At 35.4% G+C, this 6,000-nt stretch overlaps 1 protein-coding gene across 1 annotated transcript in view; it reads left to right on the top strand.

Annotated features, from left to right (window-relative positions):
• Nucleotides 1-600: 600 nt before the first annotated feature.
• Nucleotides 601-6,000, top strand: part of LOC132948731 (uncharacterized) — a 35,405-nt gene continuing 30,005 nt past the window's right edge. Inside the window, exon 1 of the mRNA XM_061019356.1 lies at nucleotides 601-879. The gene's annotated coding sequence lies outside the window, so the exon portion shown is untranslated. The remainder of the gene's footprint in view (nucleotides 880-6,000) is intronic.

Raw genomic sequence — 6,000 nt, 5'->3', positions numbered from 1 at the left:
TATTATATATTATAACCTATACCTAATATTAATGTAGGTGTATGTTGAATATGAATAGTATATGTATAACGTTCGTGTCTCGTGAACATTCCGACGGTTTCCTTTAATTATCATTAATTTATAATGAACCATTAATGGGACCCGTAGATGGTAGATTTCGCTCGGGGGAGGTCGGTCACTTGAACAGTGAAAAAAAACCTTACAAATAATATTATACCATCGACGACGGCAAAATATTGGAAAAATGAATTATTTATTGAATTCGATGTCTGCTGCTGCAGGAGTAAACGTAGTATTCCGCACACAAGTACCTACACATATTATATATTATATAAAAACGTAAAAAAAAATACAGTTTGTTATATTACATATTGTGTGTGTGTGTGTGTGTGTGTGTGTGTGTATCTCGTTCATTATCCATACAATGTGCGGAGCTCGATATAGCCTCGTTTGTCCCCGTAGGTTGACCGGTCCGTCGGCGGTGGCGGTGAGAAGAGGCCCCACCCGATACGCGTGTGTATATTATATCCATAATATTATTGTATGTATATTGTATATTATTATATTTTTTTATCCGTTGCGCGCCGCCACCGCGTGTGTGCTAAAAAACGGCGGCCGCAGTCAGTTCTGTACGGTCGTTGGTCGCGTGCGGTATTGAGGCACCTTTACCCTCGCGGTAGATACAATTATTTCTTCTTCACAAAAAAAAAACATCGCGCGCACGCTGTGATTCATTTTACAAGTGACTATTAATATACCTACCGATTGATAAAACTGTGTACAATCACGCGAAATGGGATCTACTATAATTCTTGTCGCCGTTACGCCGAAAGTTTATTACGATTTGCCTGTACGGTTCACGTGATCTCCGATAATCACGTAAGTACCAAAATATATATTTACCAACATATTTATATAATAATATAATACCTATGGTATAATAACCAGAAAACTATAAATACTAAAATATTATAGGCGAAACTAGGGTTAAAATTCTGGGAGGGCTAAAGCCCAACTATAACAAAATTATTTATTAAAAGTAACCCATAGAGAGGGCTTATATCAAAATTAATAAGGGATATTTTTGGGGGGCTAAATCGTAGTCAGGGGGGCTAAGCTCCCTAGCTCTCCCTAGTTGCACCACTGCATTGTAGTCGTCGTCCAAAAATGAATACTTTTCATAGGTTATAATAAAAAGATTTGAACGATAGCTCATGAAAATAACGAAAATGTGGAACGTGTATACATAATATAGTTTTGACAGTAATAGCCAATAGGTACCGAGTGATTGTTGGCGGTTTTTTTAGAGACTAAGGATTACACGCCACGCACGGCGCGGAATCGCTTATGGAATAATCGATAAAATAAAGTAATATCGTTGATTATAAATGGCTTTAATTTTGTTCCCACTCCGCCCCTGATGGTAATATTATGTATATTATGTTTATTGTTTATACGTTCGTCCCCTCTTTTTTTAGCATTGATAATCACAGATGATGATTATTTTCAACGTGTAGTTTTTATATAATATATAAATATATACTATTTATACGGACATTTTGGGCACAATAATATATTAAATATAGGTATTCGAGTTCAAAGATTTGTCCCGGGCATGGTAGAAAAATACTGCCGCCAAATTGAAATTCTGCCAAACCCAAAAAACACACGTGTTTATCAAAACCTACAGTACCCTCCCCCACAGTTTAAACAACCACCCAATGGCCTAAGTTGCCGCGGGTTAATTAATAAAAAAAAAAAAGAAAGAAAAATTTGTCGTAGACAGTTAGACAAATACGATTAAATAAAAAACGTGGCGCATCGGTCAATTTCGATTTCCACATGAGATAACTTTTTTTTATCATTAACGTAGGTTTACTTTTATAATACATCTATCTACAATTTAAATTTAATACCACATACATAACTGAATACCTCGTATACCCATGCATTTATACTCGGCTGTAATATAATGTTTGCTGAACGCATGTCAAATAAATTACACGCCTTCACGTTTTCGCTTTACAGTCCGTAGGACGAACCTCCCGAGTTTCTCCTCCAACCCACCCGGTCCATGCGACATTTAGACGAGAGTCTGTTGCGATTGTAGCATAATATATTGGAACCTTTTTTTTATCATTATTAATTCTGATAGAGATAATAAATCTTTAGATAGTTACACGCAGCAATTTCCATATGACATAGGTGGCTATTGCCTATTATTTGATAGTACTGTCCAAAAGGTATTTTCCAGGCTGTATTTTCAATTATATATTTATAATTTATATAATATAAAATCAATGATTATATTAACTATATTAAGAGAGCGTATTGAAACTAACCAGGTATATAATAGTTTTAAATTCAAACCTGGTGTATGCACAACCCATGGATGCCTCATTCATAAACTATACCTATAATTCAGTCACAAAATATCGAAACAATAGAAATTTACACCTAAATTTGCGGCGCTTTTTCAAAAAGTCATCGTGTTATAGCCTATAGGTAGGATAGTAGTGTAATATAATACATAATAATATAATATATTATACTTGTATAATACTATGGAAATTATAATATAGAAATTCCGTCGCACGCCGTTATCGTGTCGACTAATGTTTGTATAAAAACTCTAGTATAATATTAATAATATTATATTAATATGTATTGGGACTACTATCTACTTATCTATAAATATATAATATATATATAATTACATACATACACATAAATACATAATAGATATTAAAAACAATTGAATAATACCTATGCATAATATATGTAAAGACATGTACGTCAATCGCAGAAACTGCAGCATCGGTCGACCACACAGTAGCGGGATGCAGCCGCCGGACTCAATTAATTATACCTATATAATATAGTATATGCTCCATGTGTGCGTGTGTGTGTATTGTACTATTGTATATATGTAATATATTTTATGTATAGGAATACATAGCGATGGAAAAACACGACGCTCCTCTATCGGATGAGTGACAGACGCGGCGTACGTATATACATTATAGGTATACCGTTAAGCGGAGGCGCGATTGTGCGGCGCTCTACAACTCTACAAGAGACAGAGCTGGAGATGATGAAAAAAAAACTTGAACGAAGGTTTTTTGTGTTATACGGACCAAGGATGTGTGTGTGTGTGTGTGTGTGTGTGTGTGTGTGTGTGTGTGTATTGTGTACACTGTACCTATGAGTAGTGGGCTCGCCATTCAGGTTATACGGCCCACGCACTTCGTACAGGTTAGGGCCACGGGAGAAACTCTCGCGCGCGCATATTTAAAACGAATAATAATAAAACTCATGCCTACCATATTAATAATAATAATAATTTATATATGTATTATGGTATGTTGTATGTAATGGCGAGAGTTGGCCAATATTACGCACTTTATATTATACACTCACACAATACGCCCACCGCGAAAAAATACAACAAAATTTTTAGACGTATACGTTTATAGGTACCTATATGATATTTTTGTGCCGTTGTAATTTTTTTTCACTCTACGCACAATACGAGTGTTTCTTATATATGTATACCTATTATAATATACATAATATACTTTACCGTCGAACAGTTGAATAGTCGATGATGAATTCGTAATGGTATTGTCGTGTGTCTCTGTGTATATATATATATATAGTAGGTATCTATTATTATATTATAACATGTATACACACACGTAATACATATTGTGGCTACAGTGTACGTATATTTTACGCGCGTGTGTGTATGTGTGAGTGTGGGTAAACAACACCGTGTTGCATTTGGGTGTTTTGTTATTTTTAATTTTGTCCCATGCTGCAGATACTCGCCGATGACTTATCGGTTGGTTTAAAAATGACCCTATTACATAACCATCGTCGACTGTTTTGAAATTGAAACGCAATGATGAACAGGTTAAGAATAATAATAATAATTATTATTTTTATTTATTTATCATTATTGTCATTGTGTAAAGCCTCTCTCCGGATGTGCATGCGTTTAAGTCGTCGTCGTTAAAATCGGGGTCTACCGTCTACGTGTGCCTCGTAATGGAATTGCGTGGCTCGTGTACCGTGTACCGTCATGGGCGCGCATAACCCTCACCGGACGCTAAAATGATCCAATATATATATATATATATTGTTTGTATGTGAGTGTGTGGGTGGGTGGGTGTGCGCGCGCGCAAGTCAATAATTTGAATACCGTGTGCGGAGGTGGCGTTCGTGTGAGGCGGCGAAGACGACGGTGTCGATATAATCGCACGCCGACAGCTGACTATATAACAACATGTTCGTATAAATACTATACCATATTATATTATAGTATAATGTACAAACAAATATAATATGGGTTAGAACGGTTAGGTACATACGGACTACGGAAAGAATAGTGGTAACTGGTAATAGTTCTGATTTTTACGGGAAGCATAGGTGCCAAATATCAATTACACACACATGTACGCAAACGACTGGCTAATGCGGACATTCTATTATAACTACGCGAATGAAATTCTATAGGGTAGTGTGTATACTGTATTCGTTTCGTAAAAGAAACGCTTTCGTGACGATATCATCGTGCAGCTCAAAAATAGCTATATGGAATAAATTAGGAGGTATAACTTGCGATAGAAATAAAAAAAAATGTTCATAGTTATACGAAGGGAAAGTTCTATAAAGATCTGCGAAGAACCCGATTTTGTCGTTGCACCGCGCGCCACTTGTATACAGTATAATATTATCTACCTAATACATATAAATTATTTTGTATAAGAACCTAAATACATAAATATATAAGTAAGTAGATACCTTCGTGTATAATGTATATTGTCTGTTCTGTAGAAGTGTCCCAACGCGATGGCCGCCTATACAAGGGCCACAGTAAGATAGAAACAGGAAATGATTTGAATGGGTTATGGGTGGTGTAGACTATAGGTATGAGGTATCTACGCCCAAGTCGACGGACGACAAGGTGTGATGACAACGGTCAACACATAATAAATGTTATTTTGAAAGATGTTAACTATATAATAACACATAGGCAAAAGGAATTTGATTTTGGAGAGATTTCGTTTACGAAAACGATTATTATAATAATATTAAATGATATGTAAAAATTCGTGTTACCAGTCAGTTACAATGTGTACTGTTGCACGCGAGATAGGAAGGTCCCGGAAAATGTGGGTAGATGCTCGCATGTAAAGTATTAAAGGTGGGTACCTAAATAACTAAATGAATTAATGAAATTATTAAAATACACATGTGTGTAGGTATTTACTGAAGCGGTTGTATTCCAGTATAGAACAATAGAATATGTTATATTACAATGTGCATGCGCATCATTAATGCATATAATATATGTAGTATAATTAAAATGTTGTGTTTGAGATTAAATGAAATCGCGTAAAATATTTGAGACCCGGTCACCTCTGACTTTGGAGTATGTATTAATGTATACGACAGATCACGTATATTATTAATACATAATATTATATAATTTGTATTAGACAATAACATATATTATACAAAGATACGTCTATATGTTACTCGATGGTATATATGCATGACCATTGACCATCATGTCGGGGCTAAGAGATCTATCTAGTATTTAATATAATAGATCTATTGGGGGACGGAGTGGCCGAGCGGATTAAGGCGTTGGTTGCGACGCAAACCGGCGCCGGTTCAATGCCGGCCGCGGGCGGCATTTTACTTCGGGCATAGCAAATACCTACGGGTGCCCACTAAAAAATCTGCCAAAACGAAAAACACACGTGTTTAAACTTACAGTAAAAACTCCCCCACAGTAAAAACCGCTAAATGGCCTAAGTTGCCACGGGTCAATTTAAAAAAAAAAATAAAAATAAATATCTTTTGTTTTTTAACTCCTTCTTTTGTAAATATTGAGCGTGTTACTCAATATTGGTAGATTTTACGAAATACCTAATAATAATTAACAAAACAACAAAAACATGGTATGTTATGCCATTTTATTCTACTACA

This window comes from Metopolophium dirhodum, chromosome 7 (genome assembly GCF_019925205.1).
Source record: "Metopolophium dirhodum isolate CAU chromosome 7, ASM1992520v1, whole genome shotgun sequence".
Taxonomy (NCBI): domain Eukaryota; kingdom Metazoa; phylum Arthropoda; class Insecta; order Hemiptera; family Aphididae; genus Metopolophium; species Metopolophium dirhodum.
The sequence above is the reverse complement of the archived record's forward strand: the minus strand, read 5'-3'. Positions and strand labels throughout refer to the sequence as shown.